Below are 25,132 nucleotides of genomic sequence, written 5' to 3'. Positions count from 1 at the left end.
AACCATGTCTATTGGTGTATTTGCATGAAGAAACTCCATGCAAATGGACCGTTTAGACTCACTTGATTTTGAATCACTTGAGACATGCAAATCATACCACATGGGCAAGATGACTGAAAGCCTCGGTTTCAGTAAAATGGAACTAGAAAGCAACTTGTTGGAAGTAATACATTTTGATGTGTGCAGTCCAATGAGTGCTGAGGCATGTAGTGGATATCGTTATGTTCTTACTTCACAGATGATTTGAGTAGATGTTGAGTATATTTACTTGATGAATCACGAGTCTGAATTATTGAAAGGTTCAAGTAATTTCAGGGTGAAGTTGAAAGATCGTCGTGACAAGAGGATAAAATATCTATGATATGATCATAGAGATGAATATCTGAATTACGAGTTTGGCACAGAATTAAGACATTGTGGAAATTGTTTCACAACTAATACAGCCTGGAACACCATAGTGTGATGGTGTGTCCGAACATCATAACTGCACCCTATTGGATATGATGCATACCATGATGTCTCTTATCGAATTACCACGATAGTTTATGGGTTAGGCATTAGAGACAACCACATTCACTTTAAATAGGGCACCACGTAATTCCGATGAGATGACACCGTATGAACTATGGTTTAGAGAAACCTAAGCTGTCATTTCTTAAAAGTTTGGGGCTGCGATGCTTATGTGAAAAAGTTTCAGGCTGATAAGCTCGAACCCAAAGCGGATAAATGCATCTTCATAGGACACCCAAAATAGTTGGGTATACCTCCTGTCTCAGATTCAAAAGAAATAAAGGATTGTTTCTAGAATCGGGTCCTTTCTCGAGGAAAAGTTTCTCTCGAAAGAATTGAGTGGGAGGATGGTGGAGACTTGATGAGGTTATTGAACCGTCTCTTCAACTAGTGTGTGGCAGGGCACAGGAAGTTGTTACTGTGGCACCTACACCAATTGAAGTGGAAGCTTATGATAGTAATCATGAAACTTCAGATCAAGTCACTACCAAACCTCGTGGGATGACAATGATGCGTACTACTTCAGAGTGGTACGTAATCCTGTCTTGGAAGTCATGTTGCTAGACAACAATGAACCTACGAGCCATGGAGAAGCGATGGTGGGCCCGGATTCCGATAAATGGCTCGAGGCCATAAAATCCGAGAGAGGATCCATGTATGAAAACAAAGTGTAGACTTTGGCGGAACAGCTCGATGGTCGTAAGGCTGTTGAGTACAGATGGATTTTAAAAGGAAGACGGACAATGATGGTCAGTATCACCATTAAGAAAGCTCAACTTGTCGTTAAGATGTTTTTCCGACAAGTTCAAGGAGTTGACTATGATGAGACTTTCTCACTCGTAGCGATGCTAAGAGTCTGTTGGAATTATATTAGCGATTACTTCATTATTTATGAAATCTTGCAGATAGGATGTCAAAACATTGCTTCCTCGATGATTTTCTTGAGGAAAGGTTGTATGTGATACAACCGGCAGGTTTTGTCAATCCTGAGAGATGCTAATAAGTATGCAAAGCTCCAACAATCCTTCTAAGGACTGGGGTAGGCATCTCGGAGTTGGAATGTACGCTTTGATGAGATGATCAAACATTTTGGGTGTATACAAAGTTTATGAGAAACTTGTATTTCAAAAAAGGTGAGTGGGAGCACTATAGAATTTCTGATGAGTGTATGTTGTTGGCATATTGTTGATCAGAAATGATGTAGAATTTCTGGAAAGCATATAGGGTTATTTCGAAAGTGTTTTCAATGGAAAGCCTGGATTAAGCTGCTTGAGCATTGAGCATCAAGATCTATAAGGATAGATCAAAACGCTTAATGGAACTTTCAAATGAGCACATACCTTGACATGATCTTGAAGGTGTTCAAGATGGATCAGTCAAAGAAGGAGTTCTTGCCTGAGTTGTAAGGTATGAAGTTAAGACTTAAAGCTCAACCATGGCAGAATAGAGAGAAAGGACGAAGGTCATCCCCTATGCTTAAGACGTAGGCTCTACAGTATGCTATGTTGTGTACCGCACCTGAAGTGTGCCTTGCCATGAGTCAGTCAAGGGGTACAAGAGTGATCCAAGAATGGATCACATGGCATTGGTCAAAGTTATCCTTAGTAACTAGTGGACTAAGGAATTTTCTCGATTATGGAGGTGGTAAAAGAGTTCGTCATAAAGGGTTACGCCGATGCGAACTTTGACACTAATCCAGATTATTCTGAGTAGTAAACTGGATTCGTATAGTAGAACAGTTATTTGGAATAGCTCCAAATAGAGCGTGGTAGCTGCATCTAGGAGATGACATAGAGATTTGTAAAGCACACACGGATCTGAAAGGTTCAGACCCGTTGACTAAAACCTCTCTCACAAGCAACATGATCAAACCCAGAACTCATTGAGTGTTAATCACATAGTGATGTGAACTAGATTATTGACTCTAGTAAACTCTTTGGATGTTGGTCACATGGCGATGTGACCTGTGAGTGTTAATCACATGGCGATGTGAACTAGATTATTGACTCTAGTGCAAGTGGGAGACTGTTGGAAATATGCCCTAGAGGCAATAATAAATTAGTTATTATTATATTTCCTTGTTCATGATAATCGTTTATTATCCATGCTATAATTGTATTGATAGGAAACTCAGATACATGTGTGGATACATAGACAACACCATGTCCCTAGTAAGCCTCTAGTTGACTAGCTCGTTGATCAATAGATGGTTACGGTTTCCTGACCATGGACATTGGATGTCGTTGATAACGGGATCACATCATTAGGAGAATGATGTGATGGACAAGACCCAATCCTAAGCCTAGCACAAGATCGTGTAGTTCGTATGCTAAAGCTTTTCTAATGTCAAGTATCATTTCCTTAGACCATGAGATTGTGCAACTCCCGGATACCGTAGGAGTGCTTTGGGTGTACCAAACGTCACAACGTAACTGGGTGACTATAAAGGTGCACTACAGGTATCTCCGAAAGTGTCTGTTGGGTTGGCACGAATCGAGACTGGGATTTGTCACTCCGTGTAACGGAGAGGTATCTCTGGGCCCACTCGGTAGGACATCATCATAATGTGCACAATGTGATCAAGGAGTTGATCACGGGATGATGTGTTACGGAACGAGTAAAGAGACTTGCCGGTAACGAGATTGAACAAGGTATCGGGATACCGACGATCGAATCTCGGGCAAGTACATACCGCTAGACAAAGGGAATTGTATACGGGATTGATTAAGTCCTTGACATCGTGGTTCATCCGATGAGATCATCGTGGAACATGTGGGAGCCAACATGGGTATCCAGATCCCGCTGTTGGTTATTGACCGGAGAGCATCTCGGTCATGTCTGCATGTCTCCCGAACCCGTAGGGTCTACACACTTAAGGTTCGGTGACGCTAGGGTTATAGAGATATTAGTATGCGGTAACCCGAAAGTTGTTCGGAGTCCCGGATGAGATCCCGGACGTCACGAGGAGTTCCGGAATGGTCCGGAGGTAAAGAATTATATATAGGAAGTGCTATTTCGGCCATCGGGACAAGTTTCGGGGTCACCGGTATTGTACCGGGACCACCGGAAGGGTCCCGGGGGTCCACCGGGTGGGGCCACCTGCCCCGGGGGGCCACATGGGCTGTAGGGGGTGCGCCTTGGCCTACATGGGCCAAGGGCACCAGCCCCAAGAGGCCCATGCGCCAAGAGAAGAGAAAAAAGGGGAGAGTCCTAAAGGCGGAAGGCACCTCCGAGGTGCCTTGGGGAGGATGGACTCCTCCCCCCTTGGCCGCACCCTTCCTTGGAGGAAGGGGCAAGGGCTGCGCCTCCCCCCTCTCCCTTGGCCCTATATATAGTGGGGAAAAGGAGGGCAACCATACCTAAGCCCTGGCGCCTCCCTCTCCCTCCCATGACACATCTCCCTCCTCCCGCAGCGCTTGGCGAAGCCCTGTTGGAATCCCGCTACTTCCACCATGCCGTCGTGCTGCTGGATCTCCATCAACCTCTCCTCCCCCCTTGCTGGATCAAGAAGGAGGAGACGTTGCTGCTCCGTACGTGTGTTGAACGCGGAGGTGCCGTCCGTTCGGCGCTAGGATCATCGGTGATTTGGATCACGACGAGTACGACTCCATCAACCCCGTTCTCTTGAACGCTTCCGCGCGCGATCTACAAGGGTATGTAGATCCACTCCTCCCTCGTTGCTAGATGACTCCATAGATTGATCTTGGTGACACGTAGGAAAATTTTGAATTTATGCTACGTTCCCCAACAGTGGCATCATGAGCTAGGTCTATGCGTAGTTTCTATGCACGAGTAGAACACAAAGTAGTTGTGGGCGTTGATTTTGTTCAATATGCTTGCCGTTACTAGTCTTATCTTGATTCGGCGGCATCGTGGGATGAAGCGGCCCGGACCAACCTTACACGTACTCTTACGTGAGACCGGTTCCACCGACTGACATGCACTAGTTGCATAAGGTGGCTGGCGGGTGTCTGTCTCTCCCACTTTAGTCGGATCGGATTCGATGAAAAGGGTCCTTATGAAGGGTAAATAGCAATTGGCATATCACATTGTGGTTTTGCGTAGGTAAGAAACGTTCTTGCTAGAAACCCATAGCAGCCACGTAAAACATGCAAACAACAATTAGAGGACGTCTAACTTGTTTTTGCAAGGTATGCTATGTGATGTGATATGTCCAAAAGGATGTGATGAATGATATATGTGATGTATGAGATTGATCATGTTCTTGTCAAGGGAATCACGACTTGCATGTCGATGACGAGACAACTTCAAGAAGACACGATGATGGAGATCATGATGATGGAGATCATGGTGTCATACCGGTGACAAGATGATCATGGAGCCCCAAGATGGAGATCAAAGGAGCTATATGATATTGGCCATATCATGTCACTATTATTTGATTGCATATGATGTTTATCATGTTTATACATCTTATTTGCTTAGAATGACGGTGGTAAATAAGATGATCCCTCACTAAAATTTCAAGAAGTGTTCTCCCCTAACTGTGCACCGTTGCTAAAGTTCGTCGTTTCGAAGCACCACGTGATGATCGGGTGTGATAGATCCTTACGTTCACATACAACGGGTGTAAGACAGTTTTACACATGCAAAACACTTAGGGTTAACTTGACGAGCCTAGCATGTGCATAGACATGGCCTCGGAACACAGCAGACCGAAAGGTCGAGCATGAGTCGTATGGTAGATACGATCAACATGAAGATGTTCACCGATGATGACTAGTCCGTCTCACATGATGATCGGACACGGCCTAGTTGACTTGGATCATGTAATCACTTAGATGACTAGAGGGATGTCTATCTGAGTGGGAGTTCATAAGATGAACTTAATTATCCTGAACATAGTCAAAAGGATTTTGCAAATTATGTCGTAGCTCGCGCTTCAGTTCTACTGTTTAGATATGTTCCTAGAGAAAATTTAGTTGAAAGTTGATAGTAGCAATTATGCGGACTAGGTCCGTAAACTGAGGATTGTCCTCATTGCTTCATAGAAGGCTTATGTCCTTAATGCACCGCTCAGTGTGCTGAACCTCGAACGTTGTCTGTGGATGTTGCGAACATCTGACATACACGTTTTGATAACTACGTGATAGTTCAGTTAAACGGTTTAGAATTGAGGCACCGAAGACGTTTTGAAACATCGCGAAACATATGAGATGTTTCGAGGGCTGAAATTGGGATTTCAGGCTCGTGCCCACGTCAAGAGGTATAAGACCTCCGACGATTTTCTTAGCCTGCAAACTAAGGGAGAAAAGCTCAATTGTTGAGCTTGTGCTCAGATTGTCTGAGTACAACAATCATTTGAATCGAGTGGGAGTTGATCTTCCAGATGAGATAGTGATGTTTCTCCGAAGTCATTACCACCAAGCTGCTAGAGCTTCGTGATGAACTATAATATATCAGGGACATATATGATGATCCTTGAGATATTCGCGATGTTTGACACCACAAAAGTAGAAATCAAGAAGGAGCATCAATTGTTGATGGTTGGTGAAACCACTAGTTTCAAGAAGGGCAAGGGAACAAAGGGATACTTCATGAAACGGCAATTCAGCTGCTGCTCTAGTGAAGAAACCCAAGGTTGAACCCAAACCCGAGACTAAGTGCTTCTGTAATAAGGGGAACAGCCACTGGAGCAGAATTACCCTAGATACTTGGTAGATGAGAAGGCTGGCAAGGTCGATAGAAGTATATTGGATATACATTGTGTTAATGTGTACTTTACTAGTACTCCTAGTAGCACCAGGGTATTAGATACCGGTTCGGTTGCTAAGTGTTAGTAACTCGAAATAAAAGCTACGGAATAAACGGAGACTAGCTAAAGGTGAGCTGACGATATGTGTTGGAAGTGTTTCCAATGTTGATATGATCAAGCATCGCACGCTCCCTCTACCATCGAGATTGGTGTTTGCGTTGAGCATAGACATGATTGGATTATGTCTATCGCAATACGGTTATTCATTTAAGGAGAATAACGGTTACTCTGTTTATTTGAATAATACCTTCAATGGTCTTACACCTAAAATGAATGGTTTATTGAATCTCGATCGTAGTGATACACATGTTCATGCCAAAAGATAGTAATGATAGTACCACCTACTTGTGGCACTGCCACGTAAGTCATATCGGTATAAAACGCATGAAGAAGCTCCATGTTGATGGATCTTTGGGCTCACTCGTTTTTGAAAGTTTGAGACATGCGAACCATGTCTATTGGTGTATATGCATGAAGAAACTCCATGCAAATGGACCGTTTGACTCACTTGATTTTGAATCACTTGAGACATGCAAATCATACCACATGGGCAAGATGACTGAAAGCCTCGTTTCAGTAAAATGGAACTAGAAAGCAACTTGTTGGAAGTAATACATTTTGATGTGTGCAGTCCAATGAGTGCTGAGGCATGTAGTGGATATCGTTATGTTCTTACTTCACAGATGATTTGAGTAGATGTTGAGTATATTTACTTGATGAATCACGAGTCTGAATTATTGAAAGGTTCAAGTAATTTCAGGGTGAAGTTGAAAGATCGTCGTGACAAGAGGATAAAATATCTATGATATGATCATAGAGATGAATATCTGAATTACGAGTTTGGCACAGAATTAAGACATTGTGGAAATTGTTTCACAACTAATACAGCCTGGAACACCATAGTGTGATGGTGTGTCCGAACATCATAACTGCACCCTATTGGATATGATGCATACCATGATGTCTCTTATCGAATTACCACGATAGTTTATGGGTTAGGCATTAGAGACAACCACATTCACTTTAAATAGGGCACCACGTAATTCCGATGAGATGACACCGTATGAACTATGGTTTAGAGAAACCTAAGCTGTCATTTCTTAAAAGTTTGGGGCTGCGACGCTTATGTGAAAAAGTTTCAGGCTGATAAGCTCGAACCCAAAGCGGATAAATGCATCTTCATAGGACACCCAAAACAGTTGGGTATACCTCCTGTCTCAGATTCAAAAGAAATAAAGGATTGTTTCTAGAATCGGGTCCTTTCTCGAGGAAAAGTTTCTTTCGAAAGAATTGAGTGGGAGGATGGTGGAGACTTGATGAGGTTATTGAACCGTCTCTTCAACTAGTGTGTGGCAGGGCACATGAAGTTGTTCCTGTGGCACCTACACCAATTGAAGTGGAAGCTTATGATAGTGATCATGAAACTTCAGATCAAGTCACTACCAAACCTCGTGGGATGACAAGGATGCGTACTACTTCAGAGTGGTACGTAATCCTGTCTTGGAAGTCATGTTGCTAGACAACAATGAACCTACGAGCCATGGAGAAGCGATGGTGGGCCCGGATTCCGATAAATGGCTCGAGGCCATAAAATCCGAGAGAGGATCCATGTATGAAAACAAAGTGTAGACTTTGGCAGAACAGCTCGATGGTCGTAAGGCTGTTCAGTACAGATGGATTTTAAAAGGAAGACAGACAATGATGGTAAGTATCACCATTAAGAAAGCTCGACTTGTCGTTAAGATGTTTTCCGACAAGTTCAAGGAGTTGACTACGATGAGACTTTCTCACTCGTAGCGATGCTAAGAGTCTGTTGGAATTATATTAGCGATTACTGCATTATTTATGAAATCTTGCAGATAGGATGTCAAAACATTGTTTCCTCGACGATTTTCTTGAGGAAAGGTTGTATGTGATACAACCGGAAGGTTTTGTCAATCCTGAAAGATGCTAATAAGTATGCAAAGCTCCAGCAATCCTTCTAAGGACTAGAGTAGGCATCTCGGAGTTGGAATGTATGCTTTGATGAGATGATCAAAGATTTTGGGTGTATACAAAGTTTATGAGAAACTTGTATTTCCAAAGAAGTGAGTGGGAGCACTATAGAATTTCTGATGAGTATATGTTGTTGACATATTGTTGATCAGAAATGACGTAGAATTTCTGGAAAGCATATAGGGTTATTTGAAAGTGTTTTCAATGGAAAGCCTGGATTAAGCTACTTGAGCATTGAGCATCAAGATCTATAAGGATAGATCAAAACGCTTAATGGTACTTTCAAATGAGCACATACCTTGACATGATCTTGAAGGTGTTCAAGATGGATCAGTCAAAGAAGGAGTTCTTGCCTGAGTTGTAAGGTATGAAGTTAAGACTTAAAGCTCGACCATGGCAGAATAGAGAGAAAGGACGAAGGTCATCCCCTATGCTTAAGACGTAGGCTCTACAGTATGCTATGTTGTGTACCGCACCTGAAGTGTGCCTTGCCATGAGTCAGTCAAGGGGTACAAGAGTGATCCAAGAATGGATCACAGGGCAGTGGTCAAAGTTATCCTTAGTAACTAGTGGACTAAGGAATTTTCTCGATTATGGAGGTGGTAAAAGAGTTCGTCGTAAAGGGTTACGCCGATGCGAACTTTGACACTAATCCAGATTTTTCTGAGTAGTAAACTGGATTCGTATAGTAGAACAGTTATTTGGAATAGCTCCAAATAGAGCGTGGTAGCTTCATCTAGGAGATGACATAGAGATTTGTAAAGCACACACGGATCTGAAAGGTTCAGACCCGTTGACTAAAACCTCTCTCACAAGCAACATGATCAAACCCAGAACTCATTGAGTGGTAATCACATAGTGATGTGAACTAGATTATTGACTCTAGTAAACTCTTTGGATGTTGGTCACATGGCGATGTGACCTGTGAGTGTTAATCACATGGCGATGTGAACTAGATTATTGACTCTAGTGCAAGTGGGAGACTGTTGGAAATATGCACTAGAGGCAATAATAAATTAGTTATTATTATATTTCCTTGTTCATGATGATCGTTTATTATCCACGCTATAATTGTATTGATAGGAAACTCAGATACATGTGTGGATACATAGACAACACCATGTCCCTAGTAAGCCTCTAGTTGACTAGCTCGTTGATCAATAGATGGTTATGGTTTCCTAACCATGGACATTGGATGTCATTGATAACAGGATCACATCATTAGGAGAATGATGTGATGGACAAGACCCAATCCTAAGCCTAGCACAAAGATCATGTAGTTCGTATGCTAAAGCTTTTCTAATGTCAAGTATCATTTCATTAGACCATGAGATTGTGCAACTCCCGGATACCGTAGGAGTGCTTTGGGTGTACCAAACGTCACAACGTAACTGGGTGACTATAAAGGTGCACTACAGGTATCTCCGAAAGTGTCTGTTGGGTTGGCACGAATCGAGACTGGGATTTGTCACTCCGTGTAAGCGGAGAGGTATCTCTGGGCCCACTCGGTAGGACATCATCATAATGTGCACAATGTGATCAAGGAGTTGATCACGGGATGATGTGTTACGGAACGAGTAAAGAGACTTGCCGATAACGAGATTGAACAAGGTATCGGGATACCGACGATCGAATCTCGGGCAAGTACAATACCGCTAGACAAAGGGAATTGTATACGAGATTGATTAAGTCCTTGACATCGTGGTTCATCCGATGAGATCATCGTGGAGCATGTGGGAGCCAACATGGGTATCCAGATCCCGCTGTTGGTTATTGACCGGAGAGTCATCTCGGTCATGTCTGCATGTCTCCCGAACCCGTAGGGTCTACACACTTAAGGTTCGGTGACGCTAGGGTTATAGAGATATTAGTATGCGGTAACCCGAAAGTTGTTCGGAGTCCCAGATGAGATCCCGGACGTCACGAGGAGTTCCGGAATGGTCCGGAGGTAAAGAATTATATATAGGAAGTGCTATTTCGGCCATCGGGACAAGTTTCGGGGTCACCGGTATTGTACCGGGACCACCGGAAGGGTCCCGGGGGTCCACCGGGTGGGGCCACCTGCCCCGGGGGGCCACATGGGCTGTAGGGGGTGCGCCTTGGCCTACATGGGCCAAGGGCACCAGCCCCAAGAGGCCCATGCGCCAAGAGAAGAGAAAAAAAGGGGAGAGTCCTAAAGGCGGAAGGCACCTCCGAGGTGCCTTGGGGAGGATGGACTCCTCCCCCCTTGGCCGCACCCTTCCTTGGAGGAAGGGGCAAGGGCTGCGCCTCCCCCTCTCCCTTGGCCCTATATATAGTGGGGAAAAGGAGGGAAACCATACCTAAGCCCTGGCGCCTCCCTCTCCCTCCCATGACACATCTCCCTCCTCCCACAGCGCTTGGCGAAGCCCTGTTGGAATCCCGCTACTTCCACCATGCCGTCGTGCTGCTGAATCTCCATCAACCTCTCCTCCCCCCTTGCTGGATCAAGAAGGAGGAGACGTTGCTGCTCCGTACGTGTGTTGAACGCGGAGGTGCCGTCCGTTCGGCGCTAGGATCATCGGTGATTTGGATCACGACGAGTACGACTCCATCAACCCCGTTCTCTTGAACGCTTCCGCGCGCGACCTACAAGGGTATGTAGATCCACTCCTCCCTCGTTGCTAGATGACTCCATAGATTGATCTTGGTGACACGTAGGAAAATTTTGAATTATTGCTACGTTACCCAACAGTGGCATCATGAGCTAGGTCTATGCGTAGTTACTATGCACGAGTAGAACACAAAGTAGTTGTGGGCGTTGATTTTGTTCAATATGCTTGCCATTACTAGTCTTATCTTGATTCGGCGGCATCGTGGGATGAAGCGGCCCGGACCAACCTTACACGTACTCTTACGTGAGACCGGTTCCACCGACAAATATGCACTAGTTGCATAAGGTGGCTGGCGGGTGTCTGTCTCTCCCACTTTAGTCGGATCGGATTCGATGAAAAGGGTCCTTATGAAGGGTAAATAGCAATTGGCATATCACATTGTGGTCTTTGCGTAGGTAAGAAACGTTCTTGCTAGAAACCCATAGCAGCCACGTAAAACATGCAAACAACAATTAGAGGACGTCTAACTTGTTTTTGCAGGGTATGCTATGTGATGTGATATGGCCAAAAGGATGTGATGAATGATATATGTGATGTATGAGATTGATCATGTTCTTGTCAAGGGAATCACGACTTGCATGTCGATGACGAGACAACTTCAAGAAGACACGATGATGGAGATCATGGTGTCATACCGGTGACAAGATGATCATGGAGCCCCAAGATGGAGATCAAAGGAGCTATATGATATTGGCCATATCATGTCACTATTATTTGATTGCATATGATGTTTATCATGTTTATACATCTTATTTGCTTAGAACGACGATAGTAAATAAGATGATCCCTCACTAAAATTTCAAGAAGTGTTCTCCCCTAACTGTGCACCGTTGCTAAAGTTCGTCGTTTCGAAGCACCACGTGACGATCGGGTGTGATAGATCCTTACGTTCACATACAACGGGTGTAAGACAGTTTTACAGATGCAAAACACTTAGGGTTAACTTGACGAGCCTAGCATGTGCATAGACATGGCCTCGGAACACAGAAGACCGAAAGGTCGAGCATGAGTCGTATGGTAGATACGATCAACCTGAAGATGTTCACCGATGATGACTAGTCCGTCTCACATGATGATCGGACACGGCCTAGTTGACTCGGATCATGTAATCACTTAGATGACTAGAGGGATGTCTATCTGAGTGGGAGTTCATAAGATGAACTTAATTATCCTGAACATAGTCAAAAGGATTTTGCAAATTATGTCGTAGCTCGCGCTTCAGTTCTACTGTTTAATTATGTTCCTAGAGAAAATTTAGTTGAAAGTTGATAGTAGCAATTATGCGGACTAGGTCCGTAAACTGAGGATTGTCCTCATTGCTTCATAGAAGGCTTATGTCCTTAATGCACCGCTCAGTGTGCTGAACCTCGAACGTTGTCTGTGGATGTTGCGAACATCTGACATACACGTTTTGATAACTACGTGATAGTTCAGTTAAACGGTTTAGAATTGAGGCACCGAAGACGTTTTGAAACGTCGCGAAACATATGAGATGTTTCGAGGGCTGAAATTGGGATTTCAGGCTCGTGCCCACGTCAAGAGGTATAAGACCTCCGACGATTTTCTTAGCCTGCAAACTAAGGGAGAAAAGCTCAATTGTTGAGCTTGTGCTCAGATTGTCTGAGTACAACAATCATTTGAATCGAGTGGGAGTTGATCTTCCAGATGAGATAGTGATGTTTCTCCGAAGTCATTACCACCAAGCTGCTAGAGCTTCGTGATGAACTATAATATATCAGGGACATATATGATGATCCTTGAGATATTCGCGATGTTTGACACCGCGAAAGTAGAAATCAAGAAGGAGCATCAATTGTTGATGGTTGGTGAAACCACTAGTTTCAAGAAGGGCAAGGGAACAAGGGATACTTCATGAAACGGCAATTCAGCTGCTGCTCTAGTGAAGAAACCCAAGGTTGAACCCAAACCCGAGACTAAGTGCTTCTGTAATAAGGGGAACAGCCACTGGAGCAGAATTACCCTAGATACTTGGTAGATGAGAAGGCTGGCAAGGTCGATAGAAGTATATTGGATATACATTGTGTTAATGTGTACTTTACTAGTACTCCTAGTAGCACCAGGGTATTAGATACCGGTTCGGTTGCTAAGTGTTAGTAACTCGAAATAAAAGCTACGGAATAAACGGAGACTAGCTAAAGGTGAGCTGACGATATGTGTTGGAAGTGTTTCCAATGTTGATATGATCAAGCATCGCACGCTCCCTCTACCATCGAGATTGGTGTTTGCGTTGAGCATAGACATGATTGGATTATGTCTATCGCAATACGGTTATTCATTTAAGGAGAATAATGGTTACTCTGTTTATTTGAATAATACCTTCAATGGTCTTACACCTAAAATGAATGGTTTATTGAATCTCGATCATAGTGATACACATGTTCATGCCAAAAGATAGCAATGATAGTACCACCTACTTGTGGCACTGCCACGTAAGTCATATCGGTATAAAACGCATGAAGAAGCTCCATGTTGATGGATCTTTGGGCTCACTCGTTTTTGAAAAGTTTGAGACATGCGAACCATGTCTATTGGTGTATATGCATGAAGAAACTCCATGCAAATGGACCGTTTGAACTCACTTGATTTTGAATCACTTGAGACATGCAAATCATACCACATGGGCAAGATGACTGAAAGCCTCGGTTTCAGTAAAATGGAACTAGAAAGCAACTTGTTGGAAGTAATACATTTTTGATGTGTGCAGTCCAATGAGTGCTGAGGCATGTAGTGGATATCGTTATGTTCTTACTTCACAGATGATTTGAGTAGATGTTGAGTATATTTACTTGATGAATCACGAGTCTGAATTATTGAAAGGTTCAAGTAATTTCAGGGTGAAGTTGAAAGATCGTCGTGACAAGAGGATAAAATATCTATGATATGATCATAGAGATGAATATCTGAATTACGAGTTTGGCACAGAATTAAGACATTGTGGAAATTGTTTCACAACTAATACAGCCTGGAACACCATAGTGTGATGGTGTGTCCGAACATCATAACTGCACCCTATTGGATATGATGCATACCATGATGTCTCTTATCGAATTACCACGATAGTTTATGGGTTAGGCATTAGAGACAACCACATTCACTTTAAATAGGGCACCACGTAATTCCGATGAGATGACACCGTATGAACTATGGTTTAGAGAAACCTAAGCTGTCATTTCTTAAAAGTTTGGGGCTGCGATGCTTATGTGAAAAAGTTTCAGGCTGATAAGCTCGAACCCAAAGCGGATAAATGCATCTTCATAGGACACCCAAAACAGTTGGGTATACCTCCTGTCTTAGATTCGAAAGCAATAAAGGATTGTTTCTAGAATCGGGTCCTTTCTCGAGGAAAAGTTTCTCTCGAAAGAATTGAGTGGGAGGATGGTGGAGACTTGATGAGGTTATTTAACCGTCTCTTCAACTAGTGTGTGGCAGGGCACAGGAAGTTGTTCCTGTGGCACCTACACCAATTGAAGTGGAAGCTTATGATAGTGATCATGAAACTTCAGATCAAGTCACTACCAAACCTCGTGGGATGACAAGGATGCGTGCTACTTCAGAGTGGTACGTAATCCTGTCTTGGAAGTCATGTTGCTAGACAACAATGAACCTACGAGCTATGGAGAAGCGATGGTGGGCCCGGATTCGATAAATGGCTCAAGGCCATAAAATCCGAGAGAGGATCCATGTATGAAAACAAAGTGTAGACTTTGGCAGAACAGCTCGATGGTCGTAAGGCTGTTGAGTACAGATGGATTTTAAAAGGAAGACGGACAATGATGGTAAGTATCACCATTAAGAAAGCTCGACTTGTCGTTAAGATGTTTTCCGACAAGTTCAAGGAGTTGACTACGATGAGACTTTCTCACTCGTAGCGATGCTAAGAGTCTGTTGGAATTATATTAGCGATTACTGCATTATTTATGAAATCTTGCAGATAGGATGTCAAAACATTGTTTCCTCGACGATTTTCTTGAGGAAAGGTTGTATGTGATACAACCGGAAGGTTTTGTCAATCCTGAAAGATGCTAATAAGTATGCAAAGCTCCAGCAATCCTTCTAAGGACTGGAGTAGGCATCTCGGAGTTGGAATGTATGCTTTGATGAGATGATCAAAGATTTTGGTGTATACAAAGTTTATGAGAAACTTGTATTTCCAAAGAAGTGAGTGGGAGCACTATAGAATTTCTGATGAGTATATGTTGTTGCATATTGTCGATCAGAAATGACGTAGAATTTCTGGAAAGCATATAGGGTTATTTGGAAAGTGTTTTCAATGGAAAGCCTGGATTAAGCTACTTGAGCATTGAGCATCAAGATCTATAAGGATAGATCAAAACGCTTAATGGTACTTTCAAATGAGCACATACCTTGACATGATCTTGAAGGTGTTCAAGATGGATCAGTCAAAGAAGGAGTTCTTGCCTGAGTTGTAAGGTATGAAGTTAAGACTTAAAGCTCGACCACGGCAGAATAGAGAGAAAGGACGAAGGTCGTCCCCTATGCTTAAGACGTAGGCTCTACAGTATGCTATGTTGTGTACCGCACCTGAAGTGTGCCTTGCCATGAGTCAGTCAAGGGGTACAAGAGTGATCCAAGAATGGATCACAGGACAGCGGTCAAAGTTATCCTTAGTAACTAGTGGACTAAGGAATTTTCTCGATTATGGAGGTGGTAAAAGAGTTCGTCGTAAAGGGTTACGCCGATGCGAACTTTGACACTAATCCAGATTATTCTGAGTAGTAAACTGGATTCGTATAGTAGAACAGTTATTTGGAATAGCTCCAAATAGAGCGTGGTAGCTGCATCTAGGAGATGACATAGAGATTTGTAAAGCACACACGGATCTGAAAGGTTCAGACCCGTTGACTAAAACCTCTCTCACAAGCAACATGATCAAACCCAGAACTCATTGAGTGTTAATCACATAGTGATGTGAACTAGATTATTGACTCTAGTAAACTCTTTGGATGTTGGTCACATGGCGATGTGACCTGTGAGTGTTAATCACATGGCGATGTGAACTAGATTATTGACTCTAGTGCAAGTGGGAGACTGTTGGAAATATGCCCTAGAGGCAATAATAAATTAGTTATTATTATATTTCCTTGTTCATGATGATCGTTTATTATCCATGCTATAATTGTATTGATAGGAAACTCAGATACATGTGTGGATACATAGACAACACCATGTCCCTAGTAAGCCTCTAGTTGACTAGCTCGTTGATCAATAGATGGTTACGGTTTCCTGACCATGGACATTGGATGTCGTTGATAACGGGATCACATCATTAGGAGAATGATGTGATGGACAAGACCCAATCCTAAGCCTAGCACAAGATCGTGTAGTTCGTATGCTAAAGCTTTTCTAATGTCAAGTATCATTTCCTTAGACCATGAGATTGTGCAACTCCCGGATACCGTAGGAGTGCTTTGGGTGTACCAAACGTCACAACGTAACTGGGTGACTATAAAGGTGCACTACAGGTATCTCCGAAAGTGTCTGTTGGGTTGGCACGAATCGAGACTGGGATTTGTCACTCCGTGTAAGCGGAGAGGTATCTCTGGGCCCACTCGGTAGGACATCATCATAATGTGCACAATGTGATCAAGGAGTTGATCACGGGATGATGTGTTACGGAACAAGTAAAGAGACTTGCCGGTAACGAGATTGAACAAGGTATAGGGATACCGACGATCGAATCTCGGGCAAGTACAATACCGCTAGACAAAGGGAATTGCATACGGGATTGATTAAGTCCTTGACATCGTGGTTCATCCGATGAGATCATCATGGAACATGTGGGAGCCAATATGGGTATCCAGATCCCGCTGTTGGTTATTGACCGGAGAGTCATCTCGGTCATGTCTGCATGTCTCCCGAACTCGTAGGGTCTACACACTTAAGGTTCGGTGACGCTAGGGTTATAGAGATATTAGTATGCGGTAACCCGAAAGTTATTCGGAGTCCCGGATGAGATCCCGTACGTCATGAGGAGTTCCGGAATGGTCCGGAGGTAAAGAATTATATATAGGAAGTGTTATTTCGGCCATCGGGACAAGTTTCGGGATCACCGGTATTGTACCGGGACCACCGGAAGGGTCCCGGGGGTCCACCGGGTGGGGCCACCTGCCCCGGGGGGCCACATGGGCTGTAGGGGGTGCGCCTTGGCCTACATGGGCCAAGGGCACCAGCACCAAGAGGCCCATGCGCCAAGAGAAGAGAAAAAAGGGGAGAGTCCTAAAGGGGGAAGGCACCTCCGAGGTGCCTTGGGGAGGATGGACTCCTCCCCCCTTGGCCGCACCCTTCCTTGGAGGAAGGGGTAAGGGCTGCGCCTCCCCCCTCTCCCTTGGCCCTATATATAGTGGGGAAAAGGAGGGAAACCATACCTAAGCCCTGGCGCCTCCCTCTCCCTCCCATGACACATCTCCCTCCTCCCACAGCGCTTGGCGAAGCCCTGTTGGAATCCCGCTACTTCCACCATGCCGTCGTGCTGCTGGATCTCCATCAACCTCTCCTCCCCCCTTGCTGGATCAAGAAGGAGGAGACGTCGCTGCTCCGTACGTGTGTTGAACACAGAGGTGCCGTCCGTTCGGCGCTAGGATCATCGGTGATTTGGATCACGACGAGTACGACTCCATCAACCCCGTTCTCTTGAACGCTTCCGCGCGCGATATACAAGGGTATTTAGATCCACTCCTCCCTCGTTGCTAGATGACTCCATAGATTGATCTTGGTGACACGTAGGAAAATTTTGAATTATTGCTACGTTACCCAACACCCCCGACGACCACGGGTCCTCTGCCGGGGGCAGCCCTGGGGCACCTCCCCGATAGAGGGCCTACCTCCTGAGAGCGCCTTGCTCCGACCGCCGCGGGGGCGAACCCGGATCTTGGCCCCTCTCCTGCAGCCCCCTGTGCCCTCCTCCTGAGGGATAGGAGGCTGCAACATTGGGGCAGCCATCTGCTGCGGCGACCTGTATCTCCTGTGACCCATGGTTAGCATAAGCTTGCTCCTGAGGAATGAGTGGTACTCGATAGTTGCTGAAGCCGGTGCGGTTGTCGAGGCTCTCTTGGGATTCCTGAAGGAGCTCAGCTTCTGGCGCCTCCTCGCCCCAGCCTGGCCCGAGCAATGAGCCATGATATTCTTCCAGCGCACACCCCTGATCCACCATGCGGGGCACATAAGCTTCTGGGTCCGCCGCCTCGTGGGCCTCGCCGTAGCGCCCTGCATGCCATGCAGTCCGGCTTGGAGCATCGTCCTGGGGATGATGGATCGGCGGTCCGCCGAAGCTGGAGGCCACGACGTGCACCCCTTCGCTGGCCGGAGGTGGGGCCGGCGTGACTTGCCGCCAGGTGCCGACGGAGGCATTGGCGCTGAACAGGCCCTGGAGTCCGCTTGAAGTTGCGTGGGCATGTATAATGCCGCCATACGACCCGCCGTGGACCTGGGGCGGCAGCTGGACGTAGAAGGGAGGTGCTCCTAAGGCGGCGGTGTCCAGGGGCTCGGCTACTCGCTCCAACAACACGTCGTGGCTGCCCTCCAGCAGCCGGCACCGTAGCAGCTCTCGGGCCACCGTGAGTGCGGCCCTGCAGTTCGCCTGTACCCGTCGGGTGTGCGGCGCTGTGGCCGCGGCATGGTTTGAGGCCCTTGCTGCGGCCCGCACCTGCCGTGGTGTGAGGGCAGGCGGCTTCTGGCCTCGTCGCCCATGCCCCACAGCGCCCTGCGGAGCGCAGGCTGCCTAAGGCGCAAGGTTGAGGTCGCCCTGAGCCGGTAACACGGCATGGGCAGGCCACACCGCCCAGTGGTTGGCGTTGGCAGCCGGGTCGCTCGACGTCTGAACGGCGAGGCAACGGAACACGACGCGGAGGAAGAAGGATTCCGGCGCACCCCTACCTGGCGCGCCAAATGTTGGATTTCGGGTTTCGGCAAACCCTTAAGGTTCGAACTCTGGGATGCGCACGGAGAACTTTCCCCTACCGACTCGTGCTTCTATGGCTCGCAAGAAATCTAGGCTAGAAAGAAGAACACACAAGGGACACGAGGTTTATACTGGTTCGGGCTACCGATGTGGTGTAATACCCTACTCTAGTGTGTGGTGTAGTGGATTGCCTCAAGGGCTGATGATGAACAATACAGGGGAAGAACGGCCTCGCGAGAGGTGTTCTTGAGCTGGTTCAGTGTGTTCTACTTGGTCCGGACCTTTCTCTCTTTCTTTCACTTCTCTCTTTCTTTCTCCCTGGACCTCTCTCTTCTTATTCCCCCCTTTTCTTCTTTCGGGGGCTAGTCCTATTTATAGAGGCCCTGGTCCTCTTCCCGAAAAATGAGCGGGAAGGGCACCAACAATTGGCCATTTTGAAGGGGAACATCTAGTACAAGTTATCCTGACCAAAGGTGGTCTTCGGCTGCCAAAAGCACCGGTGATGACGCCGTCTTGGGCTCCACGGTGACCTCTGTCCTGCCGCTCTGCTGGTCTTGGTCTTGTTGTACCGGAATGGTAACCTTTGCCCGATGCCTTGGCTTGTGCTTGCTCCCTTTGCACCGAAGGGGAAACAAGGAAACTACACAGGCCCGCGCCCGCCTGGCGCCCGCCTAATCTCGATCATCATGGCCTGCGTCACGGGCTCCTCGCGAGGCACCACTGCCTTGATCTCTCCGCCTCCTCGCGAGCCTACCTGATGAGGCTGCTCCTGAGGAAGCATCCTGTCGTCCACCCCACAAGGCTTGGCCCCTTGCAAGGGTCTTGAGCTTGAGCTGATGAAGCTGGGCCGCACTGGGCCTCTACTCGAGCCAAGCTGCAGGCCGAGGCAGGCAAGTCTGGGGACCCCCATTCCCAGAACACCGACAGTGGTGACCCCTTAATATATAAAAGGAGGCCCATGGCACTCATAGGAGGGGTTAGAAGGTTGGAAAGTTGATAACCCCAAGCCACCACATACATGTAGACGCCGCAGGAAGACCTTGCCGGGCAAGTGTACTACGCACCACCACATTCATTCCTCCCATCAATCCACTAAAGCAGGAGTAGGGTCTTATGCCTCACGGCGGCCCGAACCTGGGTAAATCGCTTGTGTGCTCCCCGACGCGCTGTCGTACGCCGGTCTGCTCTTTGTGCAATGTGTCGTCCCCATGCCGAACCAACAAGGGGCCACCAGGTCCCATAGGTGGCCGCGGAAATCCCGCGACAACCGGGATGATCTCCATCATTGTGTCGCCTTCGGGGTTGTCACACCAACCATTCTTCTACTGCTATTGCTACAGCTTAGCGATAAAGTAAAGCATTACATAGCACTTAATGATTGACACACAGGTCATACAATAATTAAAGACAGCCCTATGGCTCCTGCCAGTTGCCGTATTCCTCAACATGGAAGTCGTGATAAACTATTACAAAACATGATCATCTCATACATCAAATATATCTCATCATGTCTTCGGCCATATCATATCACAACATACCCTGCAAAAACAAGTTAGACATCCTCTAATTTGTTGTTACATGTTTTACGTGGCTGCTATGTGTATCTAGCAAGAGCGGTTCTTACCTAGCAAAGCCACAATGGTGATATGCAAGTTGCTATTTAACCTTCTACAAGGACCGCCTTTGTCGAATCCGATTCAACTAAGGTGGGAGATACAGACACCCGCCAACCATCTTTATGCAACAAAGTCACATGTCAATCGATGGAACCGGTCTCATGTACGTGGACATGTAAGGTTCGTCTGGGCCGCTTCATCCCACAATACCACTGAATCAAGAAAAGACCAAGGAAGGAAGCAATCAAAATATCAACGCCCACAAACTCCTTTGTGTTCTACTCGTGATGTCATCTACGCATAGACCTAGCCCTGATGCCACTGTTGGGGAATGTTGCATCTGAAACAAAAAATTCCCTACGCTCACCAAGATCAATCTAGGAGATTACCATATACGAGAGGAGAGAATGCATCTGCATACCCTTGTAGATCGCTAAGCGGAAGCATTAAGAAACGCGGTTAATGTAGTCGAACATCTTGGCGATCCAATCATGATCCGTCTCGCAAACTCCCAGTCCAAGTGTCGAACGGACGACACCTCCATGTTCAACACACGTACGGCTTGATGACACCTTCACCTCCTTGATCCAACGAGCGATGGTGAAGTAGTAGTTTGAGTCCTCCAGCAGCACGACGGCATGGTGGCGGTGGTGGCGGAGAAATCTTGGCACAACTTCGCTAAGCACACTGTGGAGAAGTAGATGGCTACGAGGGAGAGGGAGGGCGGCGCCATGGCATAGATGGGTACTCAATGGTGCGGCTGACCTCTCTCTACCTCTCTATATATAGGGGAAAGGAGGAGGGGGTGGCACCCCTAGGGTTTCCCCTAGGGGGCGGTGGCCAGGGCAGATGGGATCTCCCCTAGGGTGACTTGCCCCCCAAGCCGGGAGGTGGGAAGCCCTAGGAGGGCGCCCCCAACCTCTTGGTTATGTGAGATGGGGTGAGAGGGGCGCTCAGACCCTTAGTGGGCTGGTTTGCCCCCTCCCCTTGGCCCATGCCCCCCCAACACTTGTTGGGGCCCCCTGAAACCCCTTTCGGTGACGCTGGTCATCACCCGGTACCCCCATAACAATTCCGGACTCCAATACCCTTCGTCCAATATATCGATCTTCACCTCCGGACCATTCCGGAGTTCCTCGTCACGTCTAGGATCTCATCCAGGACTCCGAACAACCTTCGGTAACCATCATAATGACTCAGCTATACTTATATCGTCACCAAACGTTAAGTGTGTAGACTCCGCGGGTTCGAGAACTATGCAGACATGACTGAGACACCTCTACGGTCAATAACCAATACCGGGACCTAGATGCCCATATTGGTTCCCACATATTCTACAAAGATCTGAACGGTCAAACCTTGATGTCAAGGATTCAGCTGATCCCGTATGAAGTTCCCTTTGTCTATCGGTATGTTACTTGCCCGAGATTCGATCGTTGGTATCTCCATACCTAGTTTAATCTTGTTACCGACGAGTCTCTTTACTCGTTCCGAATACAAGATCCCGTGGCTAACCCATTAGTCACATTGCTTGCAAGCTTACTATGATGTTGTATTACCAAGTGGGCCCTGAGATACCTCTCCATCATACGGAGTGGCAAATCCCAGTTTTGATCCATGCCAACTCAATAGACACCCTTGGAGATACCTGTAGAGCACCTTTATACACAATAGTTACATTGCAATGTTTGGTACACACAAGGTACTCCTCCGGTGTCAATGAGTTGCATGATCTCATGGTCATAGGAACATATACTTGACATGCAGAAAATGATAGTAATAAACTTGATAGGATCATATGCTACATTTATAGTTTGGGTCTTGTCCATCACATCATTCTTCTAATGATGTGATCCCGTTATCAAATGACAACTCATGTCTATGGCTAGGAAACCATAGCCATCTTTGATGAACGAGCTAGTCGAGTTGAGGCTCACTAGGGACACGTTGTTGTCTACGTATCCACACATGTATCTGAGTTTCCGATCAATACAATTCTAGCATGGATAATAAACGATTATCATGAATAGGGAAATATGATAATAACCAATTTATTATTGCGTCTAGGGCATATTTCCATCACACATACAATACAACCTTGCATGACAATAGCTTGCATTATGGGAAGGAGGCAGTACCTTCTATCATTTTTATTTTCCTATGATCAAAAGTAGGCACTGAAATGTAAGGAAATGAATCTCTAGATACTTTATGTAGTAGATTTATAAAAACAAGGGTCATGTAACATGCAAAACCTAGCATCATGAGAACGTATCCTAGGCATCAAATTTTCCATACACACAATCGTACCCAACCTCATCTGATCTTTGCGTAAGTCTAGCGAATAGAACAGTGAATCAGAATACCACAATACGATTCCACAGTGCCGCTAAAGGTTCGAGTTCCTATATAAATCAAGACACACAAAAGGGTAACTAAATTGTATATATGATGTGACATATAAGGCTAGGCCTAGTTCATCCTCTGCACAGCCTCCCTAGTGATGAGCCTTTCCCTTGACTTGGTCTTCGCATGCAGACTTGGAGCCCATGACACCACCTCCCCTCTTTGTGACCTCGTCGAACATTTCATTAAACTTAGCTTGCAAAATAGCAGACATTGGAGATGCTAGAAGGGTAACAACAAAGTGGAGTGCATATCAATGATAGCAAGGGTTATATGAGAAACATCCTTGATAGCCTCCAAGATCTTGTTGAACTCAAGCTTGTCCTTGTTCTTCACAGTGGTAAGGCGGAGAATAGAGGTGGTGTTGTTTTGAATGATCAAAAGAGGGTAAGCCAAAGTGAGCATTTGCTCCTAGTTATGGTAAAAAAATCCAGAAGGGTAGAACAGGTGGAAATATACCGATACAAGTCATGATTTTCCCTTAACAATGTAGTATGGGACCTCCAACTTCCTACATAGGGTTAGGAGCCACACAACCAGCTCAATTGGGTCAACATCATGAGTGATGACGACCAGCCGAGCCTTGCTCTAGAGCCGAAAACACAAGGATTAATCACAAGAATGATTATTGTAGCCATAAAAAGATGCCATGAATAAGGATTGATTAGGTCAAACAAAGTGATAACTCATATCAGTACCTGCTTGATGAGTTAAGTGGCATGGTTAAGATCGTATTTCACAACAATTGGCTTCTTGGCATGAACGGTTTTCCCCTCACTCTCAGCCTGGGCCCTCTTCAAAAGATCTCTTAGCTGCCTTGTCCTAAGGTGGATGAGGGAGTCCTGGATTAGGGGGTCTCCGGACAGCCGGACTATATCCTTTGGCCGGACTGTTGGACTATGAAGTTACAAGATTGAAGACTTCGTCTCGTGTCCGAATGGGACTCTACTTGGCGTGGAAGGCAAGCTAGGCAGTACGGATATGGATATCTCCTCCTTTGTAACCGACCTTGTGTAATCCTAACCCTCTCCGGTGTCTATATAAACTGGAGGGTTTTGGTCTGTAGGTGTAACGCCCCGTGACCGATGTGCCAGGTGTCGTCCAGTTATTTGCTGTTGTTGCCTTGTCATTGCTTGTGTGTCATGCATTGCATATCATGTCATCATGTGCATTTCATTTGCATACGTGTTCGTCTCATGCATCCGAGCATTTTCCCCGTTGTCCGTTTTGCAATCCGGCGCTCCGTTCTCCTCCGGTGGTCATTTCTACCTTCTTCTCGTGTGTGGGGATTAAACATTTCCGGATTGGACCGAGACTTGCCATGCGGCCTTGGTTTACTACCGGTAGACCGCTTGTCAAGTTTCGTATCATTTGGACTTCGTTTGATACTCCAATGGTTAACCGAGGGACCGAAAAGGCCTCGTGTGTGTTGCAGCCCAACACCCCTCCAAAGTGGACCAAAATCCACCTAAACCTCCTCCATCATCTCGGTCGTTCGATCACGATCGCGTGGCCAAAAACCGCACCTCATTTGTACTCTCCCAGCTCCCTCTACCTATAAATATGTGATCCCCTCCGAAATATTCGTGGTACAAACCCTAACCTTAGTCCTCACCCAATCGGACGCCGCCACCTTGCCCGCACCTCTCTCTCCTCCGCCGCGGCCCGTGGGGCCCGAGTCAGGCCCGCCCGGGCCCAGAGGCACCCACCGCCGCTCTTGCGCGCCCAGGCCGCGCCGGACCTCATCATCGGGCCGCGCCCGACGCCGCTGCTCGCCGTTGTATGCCTCGCCGCCGCCGCCATGCTCGCCGGCGTCCTGCCCCGCCGCCTCGGTCGCCGGACCACCCCGCACCACCTCACCCCGCGTGCCTCGCCGGAGCACGTGCCACAGCCGCCCTTGCTGCGGATCCGGTCGGGCCGGACCGGATCCGGCTGTTCCCGAGCGCCCCGGCCATCCTCCGGCGCCGTACCGCCGCCCCATCGCCGGAGAGGCCACCGGCATCGTCGTTGACCTCGGAACCCTAGATCTAGATCTGGAGGTGATATTTCCACTAAGTCTCAAATTTCCTGATTCAGATGCTCTTGTTCATCATGCCATAACTCATCATCCATAACTCCGATTTGAGCATATAGCATATCAAAATGTTCGTCTCAAAGAGTACAACATTTCATCTCATTGCATCATTTTCATTTGAGTTCATCTTGATGCCCGAAATGCTGTTAGAAGAGTGCTACTTGAGATAATTGTCAGATCTGT

The sequence above is a fragment of the Triticum aestivum genome, chromosome 6A, assembly GCF_018294505.1.
Source record: "Triticum aestivum cultivar Chinese Spring chromosome 6A, IWGSC CS RefSeq v2.1, whole genome shotgun sequence".
NCBI classification, from domain to species: Eukaryota; Viridiplantae; Streptophyta; class Magnoliopsida; order Poales; family Poaceae; genus Triticum; species Triticum aestivum.
The sequence above is the reverse complement of the archived record's forward strand: the minus strand, read 5'-3'. Positions refer to the sequence as shown.